At 44.1% G+C, this 9,097-nt stretch overlaps 1 protein-coding gene across 3 annotated transcripts in view; it reads right to left on the minus strand.

Annotated features, from left to right (window-relative positions):
- stpg1 (sperm-tail PG-rich repeat containing 1) overlaps positions 1 to 9,097 on the minus strand; it is a 46,240-nt gene extending 37,143 nt beyond the window's left edge. For 2 of the 3 annotated variants that reach the window (XM_055656305.1, XM_055656306.1), the window contains exon 1: positions 8,667 to 9,097. The gene's annotated coding sequence lies outside the window, so the exon portion shown is untranslated. The remainder of the gene's footprint in view (positions 1 to 8,666) is intronic. The other variant, XM_055656304.1, reaches the window with a different exon arrangement.

Consider the following 9,097-nt stretch of genomic DNA (forward strand, 5'->3'; position numbering starts at 1 on the left):
CACGATATCCAACCCCAAAACATTGAGGACATTAACTAGCTTATTACTGAAGGACTTTCCTGTCACAAATTTACAACAGGAAAATCAATAAACATTTTGTGCCTTTTTTGGCAATTAGCCCCAATTTTTCACATGCCTTTGCTGACGAGTTTGTTAATGATGACTAATCATTACAATCAAGTTGACAACTAATCCCAAAACAAGAACAGATCTGTGCAGCATTTCTTTGGCATAAATTGCTAAATTTGGTGGCATGGCTGTAGGAGTCAGTCAGTGTCAGTGAGGAACTAGGGTATTGATCAGACCAAAATAAAGAGGATAAAAGTAAACAAGTCAGAAAACAAAAATAACGAGACAACTGAAGAGGAGTCAGCTCATAATTGACGTCAGTGGACACCACAGGACTGGAAGGGCCTGATTTAAATCCAACTGAGTATTGTGAAGAAAGGAACTGCAGATGCTGGATTATACCAAAGATAGACGTAAAGTGCTGGAGGAACTCAGCAGGTCAGGCAGCATCGCTGGAGAAAAAGCATGGGTGATGTTTCAGGTCACGATCCTTCTTCAGACTGATGGCAGAGGGGAGCTACTCTCTACTCTTAGTCTGAACAAGGGACCCTTTTTTCTCCAAAGATGCTGCTTGACCCATTGAGTTACACCAGCACTTAATGTCTATCTTAAATATTGTGAATGTCACCAATTCAATCATTGTTTTCAAAATAAAAATATTATAGGTACTGGAAATTTTGAAATGAAAGAAAGAAAAACGGGGTAAGCAAAGTGAGCTATGCAACGTTATCATTTCAAGCCAATGAACTTCCTTCAGAGTATGGTAGACAAAAATGCTGGAGAAACTCAGCGGGTGAGGCAGCTTCAGAGTATTATTTATGATTGGAAAATAATCATGTTAGAATGGAAAATAAGAAAACAAAACTGTTAAATCTAAACATCACTTGCAATTAGTGTAATTAAATAGTATGCAAAATAAATACTATGATATTTAATAGAGAAATAGGAGCTGTGTAGCAGTTTTACAAAAAATACACACTATTCACCTTTACTGAGGTGTCGCTTAAGTGATTTTACCAGCGTAGAAAACATATCACTTATTTCTGGTTAATTCCAATCACATGTTAGCGTAAATAGGGTAGAAGTTGAATTGGAATGGTCTAGTGAACACAACAGAGGAAACTATCCCTCTATATGCATTCTGGAGGCCTAATCAAAATTATTCCTTGCTGTTATCAGATGACTGAACAGACCTCTCATAAATTAAGGATGTAGCCCCGATCTCCCAACCTACCTCAGTATGGACTTTGCACTTTTTTTCTTATTTGTACTTTTTCTGTAGCTTTAATGCTATAATGCTGTAACACAATATTCTGCACTCTGGTATTTTTCTCTTTGCACTACCTGTTGTACTCATGTACGGCTAGCTTGTACTCATGTATAGTATGATCTGACTGGACAGACAGCATGCCGGCAAAGTCTTTCATTATATCTCAGTACACGTGACAATAATAAATCAATACCAATACATTCAAGGCCTATATAATCAATTATTTCACAGAGAATTGTTACAATTATTACAGAGACTGAGGAAAACTGTACATGTGCCTTTAGATATATTTTAAAAAAAAATCCAATTTATGTTTTAAAAGTGAGAAACTTGTTTTACTTTTTCATTATTTTGGTCCCCATCTATCAACACAAGTGAACAGGAGAGCTACATGGTTTGAATGGGCGTAGGTCAGCATAGGAACGGGCCTTTTGGTCCACAATGTCTGTGCCAAATGAGATTTTAAACTGCAGATGTGTATGTTTATATGCCTCTGAAGCATTGCTATTATCTGCTTCCACCACTTCCCATAACTGTAATTTCCAGGAATCCACAACCCTCAGTGTAACAAAATCCCGTATAAATCTCCTTTATACATCCCCCTCTTCCCTTAAAGATATTACCTCTGGTATTTGATATTTCCACATTGGGAAAAAGATCTAACCATATATCATATCTGTGCTTCCTATAATTTCACAGAAAATCCGTCCGATTTTCCCTCTCTTCTTGTGGATAACACACAGCCTCACTGCAATCTCCTCTGCTGTTTCCACCTTTCCTCGCCCCCCCCCCCCCCCACCCAACCCCCCAGACACACTCACTCAGCAGCAACATGATCAAAATAGGCACTTGAGTGTATCAGTGAAATTTGCTAAGCTTGCACCGAGCTGTGCCCTGCATCAGCATGACTACTAAAGTTCTGTCACCTTGTTCTGTTGGCATTCTTCTGCCTTCAGTTTTTAATAAAGTAATTCCTTGTGAAAATTACCACTCGATCAAGTCAGTTCTAGTTCTAGTTCTGGTTCTGGTTCTGTTTGATCACTGCGCAAACACCTCATCAGTGGTTATCTCGCACAGGTTGGAGTGAGTAGAGTAGTGATTAAATTTTGAAGTGGGCCTTTTTGACCAAGTTGAGGAGATCTAGTTGCTCAATCCCCTTTTTAAATGACTTAACATCGGGAGCAGCACGTGTGTTGGGTGGTAACATTCCATTCCCTTATCGTCCTTGGGTCAAGGGAATATTGGTAGCAAAGTTTATTAAAATTTAGCCAGTTGAAGATGTAGGGACCATTATTTTGTCTTGTTTCATGGCAGTTGGTGCTCTGGGATGACGGGAGATTTGATGGCGTGATTTTGTGAATCTCCTTGTAAATTGCAATAAGTCTTAGCCTGAAGGGCCTGTCCCACTTGGGCGTCATTTACGCGTCATTTACGTGACATCATTTACGCGTCACGACGCATGACGTGCATATGATGCGTGCATGGTGTGCATTACGTGCGCATGGTGCGTGGTGATGTAGGCGGTGACGTGCGGTCGAGCGCGGCGCCCCAGGATTTTGGGATTCACAAAATCTTCGTGCGCCATCTGCGTGACGCGCAAATGACGCCCAAGTGGGACAGGCCCTTGATTCTGCGGCGCTCTAGGGTATCCCATCCGAGAGAAGTCAGCATATTATTCACGCTTGATTTGCGTTTGTAGTCATTACATACAAAGCGGGCTGCTCGGCGTTGTACTTTTTACAGGGTGATCTTGTTGTTGAAAGGATCCCATATGGCTCCACAATATTCCAATTTGGGCCTGACCAAGGACTTGTAGGCATTCTCTTTGACGGATGTACCGCATGCGTGAAAATTTCTTTTGAGAAGGCCAAGAGTTCTATTTGCTTTGTTGGACATTTGACCTATATGCGTCCCCCAACTTAAATCTTTGCTTAATTCGACTCCTAGATACGGGTGATGGTCAACAGTAAGCAATGTATGGCTACCCATGTGATATTTCGATAAAAGTGGTTTAGTTTTGTGTGAGACATGCATGGTATTACATTTGCTTGTATTGAATGACATCTGCCAGGTTTTTCAGATTCAGATTCAATTTTAATTCAATTTTTAATTGTCCAGTACAGAGACAACAAAATGAAGCTCTCCCTGGAAAGCGACATCTGATTGCTTAATTGGCGACTACGTTGTTGAGTAGAGTGACAGCCGCCGGGAAGAAGCTGTTCCTCGACCTGCTGGTTCGGCAACGGAGAGACCTGTAGCGCCTCCCGGATGGTAGGAGGGTAAACAGTCCATGGTTGGGGTGCTGAGCGCCCTCTGCAGACAGCGCTTGCTTTGACAGACTCAATGCAATGTGGTGCGTGGGCAATTTTCACCCCCTCTGCAATGCCTTCCGGTCGGAGACAGAACAGTTGCGATACCAAGTGGTGCAGTTGGTAAGGATGCTCTCGTGGTGAGCGGTAGAAGTTCACCAGGATCTGAGGAGACAGATGGACCTTCTTCAGTCTCCTCAGGAAGAAGAGACGCTGGTGAGCCTTCTTGATCAGAGTTGAGGTATTGTGGGTCCAAGAGAGGTCATCGGAGATGTTGACTCCCAGGAACCTGAAGCTAGAAACACGTTCCACCTCCGTCCCGTTAATGTGGATGGGGTGTTGTGCGTGCCGCCTCTGGACTTCCTGAAGTCTACAATGAGCTCCCCACTCACAGAGAGCATCCACATCCTTCTGTAAGGCCAAGCTATCTTCTGGTGTTTTAATCCCACTATAAATTATGGCATCATTTGCGAAGAGTCGAACTCTGGACCAAACTGCCCACATGTTGCCTACATGCAGTCCACAGGCAAGGTCAGCAAGACTTCACAGTAAATGTGAGATATATTTTGAAGTCAAGTCAAGTTGAGTTTATTGTCCAATACACAAGTGTGGTGAGAGACAAGTACAATGAAAATCTTGTTTGGAGCAACATCACAGGCACACAGGCTCAGACAAACACACTAAACAATGTATACATAAATTACAGGTAAAGGTTCTCAAAGAAAGAATACTACGAAAAAAAACATTAGTGCAAAACACAATTTTAAAAATGTCCATCGTAGCAGTTCAAGACGTTTTTAATTTAGTTTGGTGAAACTGCGTGGAAACAGGCCCTTTGGTCCACCGAGTCCACACCAACCAGCGATCCCCGCAACTAACACTATTCTACCCACATGGTCCATGGTGAACCATTGTTGAGGTAGGACAAGGGTTAAAGTAGAGCACAGGAATAGGCTCTTTGGCCCATCATGTCTGCCCAACAAGATAAACTAACCTCATCTGTCTACACGTGTTCCTTTCCCCTCCATTCCCAGTATATCCCTGTGCCTGTCCAAAAGTCTCCTGAAAGCCACTGTTGTACCTGCCTCCACCACCACGGCAGCACATTTAAGAACTCACCACTGTCTGGGTAAAAATCTTGACTCTCGCGTCTTCTTTAGACTTTGCCCCTCTCACCTTAAAGCTATTTTTGAGAGTTTTGCAAGTTGGTTCAGGATGCTGACCTTTGCGGGAAACTAGCTGTACCTGAACCTGGTGTGGTGAGTGAGACCCCCTGCCAAATGATAGCAGTGAAAAGAGGGCCTGGTCTGGATGGTGGGGATTTTGATGGTAGAAGCTGCCATTGTCAGCACCTCATGTGGATCCTTTGATGGAGGGGAGGGCTGTGCTCATGATGGACTGGACTGAATCGACCACTCCCTGCAGCATCTTGCATTCTTGAGCATTGGGATTGCCGTCCCAGCCCATGGTACAAGTAGTCAACATATATGAAAGGTGAACTGCTCAAGCACATTCCTGGCTTTGGAGTCTGGCATTGAGAATCATCTACAGGTAGGTCCTGTTTAAGTTCTTATACCTTAAATCTGCCATGCGACTCACAAAATTATATTTTAGCCTGATCATGATCCTGAACCTCACCTCCGCCAGATCTTGATCACTGCTTCATCATGACCGGCACCGTTTCCAGCAGCTGATGAATGATGCCAACCACCAACTCAATGTGAAAGGATAGATTCAAAACCCTGCAACATACTGAACAGGAGTCCAATGGTTCAATGTTTTCTTTATTAGCACATGTACCAGTGAAATACTGTAGTTGTTATTGCATGCGACTCAGCAAGGCTATCACCATGAGCATAATCTCCTGGTTAGACCAGAATGTACAGAACAGCCCACGGAGTCTGTATGCAAGAGATGTCATTTTGGCCCCATTTGACAGTCCCAGCTGCAGCTGGCCACAAGGGCCTGTTTCAGCCATCACCTCCATCCTGGTCATCCTCGAACCATTGTCCTCTCCTTACACGGCCCTCTTCAGCCTGTTTCCTGGGGGCACCTCCCTCAGCCAACCTTGAGGGCACGGAAAGTGCTTCTTGCCAGGCCTTTGTTCAGCGACCGCCATCGTCTCCCTCTACCCTCTTGAGGAGAAATTTATTTAGTCAGAGGATGGTGAATCTGTGGAATTCTTTGCCACAGAAGGCTGTGGAGGCCAAGTTAGTGGATATTTTTAAGGCAGAAATACAGCGATTCTTAATCAGTACAGATGTCAGAGGTTAAGGGGAGAAGGGAGGAGAATGGGGTTAGGAGGGAGAGATAGATCAGCCTCGATCAAATGGCGGAGTAGACGTGATGGGCCAAATAGCCTAATTCTACTCCTATTCCTTATGACCAAATGACCTTATGACCTTTTTTCGCAGCGGGCGAGCCACGCCTGTTGTTAAGTTGGGCGGCGGCTAATGGCCTTATAGTGGGTTTCTGTCAATAATCACTCACCACACCTGATCGCCACACAACTTACTAGAGTTGCCCTGATCTGTCTGTCATTGGGGAAAGAGCAGGTAGGGGTTTTAATGCATATATTCCATGCAAGCCCTGTTTTACTGCAATGAAGCTTTGGGAAATTAATTTTGCAGCACCAAACCTCCTACAGAAAACATGCATTAGCTCACTGCATTTGACCAATTTAACATGCCTTTGCCAACATGAAATTCTCCTAGGCCATTAACATAGTCAATCAATTATTAAATTTTGTAATTACTAATTATCTTTATTTTTTCTAATGCATATTGATACCCTATTTAGACCATGCATCGCAGTTTGGTCTGATTACAACAAAATTAAAGACATGAGCTAAAAGTCACTGTGAGTGCTGTGATTTTGTGTCTGATTTCAACCTCTCAGCAGTACAAAGGGCAAAACAGAAAGGTATTGTTAGGTATTTCATAAAGACATGGATCAATGAAAGATGTCACCGTCGTTGCTGCATTCTCCCGAGATTGACAACAAAACAGTGTCAGTGAGCAGTCCTTGAGTGTGGGTCAATACTGCAGGCTGTAGATGTTGAATAGTAGATAGGGTGAGGAATTATGGCAATGGTGTGCGCAGCCAGCTGATGAAATGCACCATTGCATTGCAGCAAATAATGATTTCAATTATTTTCCATTAAAAATCTGCATTTTTAATAGTTAGCTGATGTATTACAATAATATTGCTATTGCTATATCAACACATTCTAATTCAAATGTTGGATCTATGAGGTAAAATAATGAACTAATACAAAAGACTAAACTTTATATAATAAATGCACTTTAGCTGTCAGGAATAATTAGCTGATAAATACAGGAGACAACTAAGAGATAAAAGAGGGAGAATAGCCAGAACCTCTGGATTCCCGTATTTTTTCGCTATAAAGGCTGTTCAGAAGACAGAAGCCGGAAATCTCCTGTACCGGACAATGATCCCCCCCTACTCTCAAGCTCTGTGCCGAAGAACTGGCACTGGTCTACACAGACATTTTCAACCCGTCCCTGCAAACCTGTACTGTCCCTGCCTGCTTCAAAGTCTCCACTATTGTCCCTGTACCCGAAAAGGCAAGGATTATTGGTCTTAATGACTACAGGCCTGTTGCACTGACCTCTGTAGTCATGAAGACCGTTGAAAGGCTTGTGCTGGCTAAGCTGAAAAATATCACTAACCTACTAGACCCTCTGCAGTTTGCATATCGGGCCCATAGATCTGTGGATGATGCAGTCAACCTGGGCCTGCACTTCATCCTCCAGCACCTAGATTACCAGGGGACCTATGCGAGGATTTTGTTTGTTGATTTTAGCTCTGCATTCAACATCATTGTGCCAGAGCTACTACACTCCAAACTCTCCAAGTTGACTGTGCCTGAACCCCTCTGTCAGTGGATCACCAGCTTCCTAATATACAGGAAGCAGCATGTGAGGCTGGGAAAGCACATCTCGGACGCGCAGACCCTCAGCATGGGAGCACCGCAAGGCTGCGTACTCTCTCCTCTCCTCTACTCTCTCTACACCAATGAATGTACCTCCACAGACTCCTCTGTCACGCTTCTCAAGTTTGCGGACTACACAACCCTGATTGGACTGATCCAGGATGGGGAGGAAACTGCCTACAGACAGGAAGTGACACAGCTGGCGTCCTGGTGCCATCGCAACAACCTGGAGCTCAATGCTCTTAAGACAGTTGAATCGATTGTGGACTTTAGGAGAGCTCCCCCTCCCCTCACCCCACTCACCATCAACAACACCACATCTGTGGAATATTTTAAGTTCCTGGGAACCATCATCTCCAAGGACCTTAAATGGGGGCCACCATCGACTCCACAGTCAAAAAGGCACAACAGAGGATGTACTTCCTGTGGCAGCTGAGGAAGCACAATCTGCCACAGGCAATGATGGTCCAATTCTATACGGCCATCGTATATCAAGCAACTAAAAGTTAAGATGTACAGTGATGATCAGCTTGTTTTAGAGGGAAGACGAGAGAAGGCCATCTAAGAAACAGCAGGAAGCACTGATGATGGTGGAATTAAAGTGAGCACCAGAGTAGGAAGGAACTGCAGATGTTGGTATACACCGAAGATAGATACAAAATGCTGGAGTAATCTCCAGAGGTGCTGCCTGTCCTGCTGAGTTACTCCATCATTTTGTGTCTACCATCTCTTGCATCTTATGAACAATACCTGGGGAAATGATGAACAAGAAACTGACATTCGCCCTAACTTTCATGTGTAGAACTTTCTGGACGGGTTAACTAGTTTATATAAAATTACGGTGATAAATTCCCAAGGAATTGAATTTGCATTCCCTGGACACTTTCTTTATCGTCATGTGAAAGGGGGTTTATAAATAAGAGAAAATCGACATTGAAATCACTTGAACCACGAGAGCTTCTAAAATGTGCTGCTGCCAGGTACAGAAGTCGGGAACAGTTGTCCGATCGAACAGCTGTATTGTACAGTCAGCCCTCCCCTCCACTCCCCTCCCCTTACTTACCCGTGGCTGTGCGGCCTCCGCCGACCGGCTCCTCTTCCCACAACGCTTCATATCTGGGCGGCAGCGACTTGTTTACACTCGTCTCCCGGGTAACGGCGCCGCCTCCCCTTCCACTCCATCCAGGCAGCTACTTGTCTCCTCTGAAAGGCGAAACGCCTTCCCCTCTCTGCAAACGCATTCAGTGCCGGGGTCAAGGCTCTCTGCTGCCACACATTAGGGAGTGTGGTATAGTTCAGCTTCCTTGCCTATTGGTCAGAATAAGTTACATTGCAAGAACTACAATGTTCTGTTGTGTAAGAAGGAACTGCAGAAGTTACACAAAAAAGCTGGAGAAACTCAGCGGGTGCAGCAGCATCTATGGAGCGAAGGAAATAGGCAACGTTTCGGGCCGAAACCCTTCTTCAGACTGCAGATGCTGGTTTAAACCGAAG

The sequence above is a fragment of the Leucoraja erinacea genome, chromosome 26 (assembly GCF_028641065.1).
Source record: "Leucoraja erinacea ecotype New England chromosome 26, Leri_hhj_1, whole genome shotgun sequence".
Classification (NCBI taxonomy): Eukaryota; Metazoa; Chordata; class Chondrichthyes; order Rajiformes; family Rajidae; genus Leucoraja; species Leucoraja erinaceus.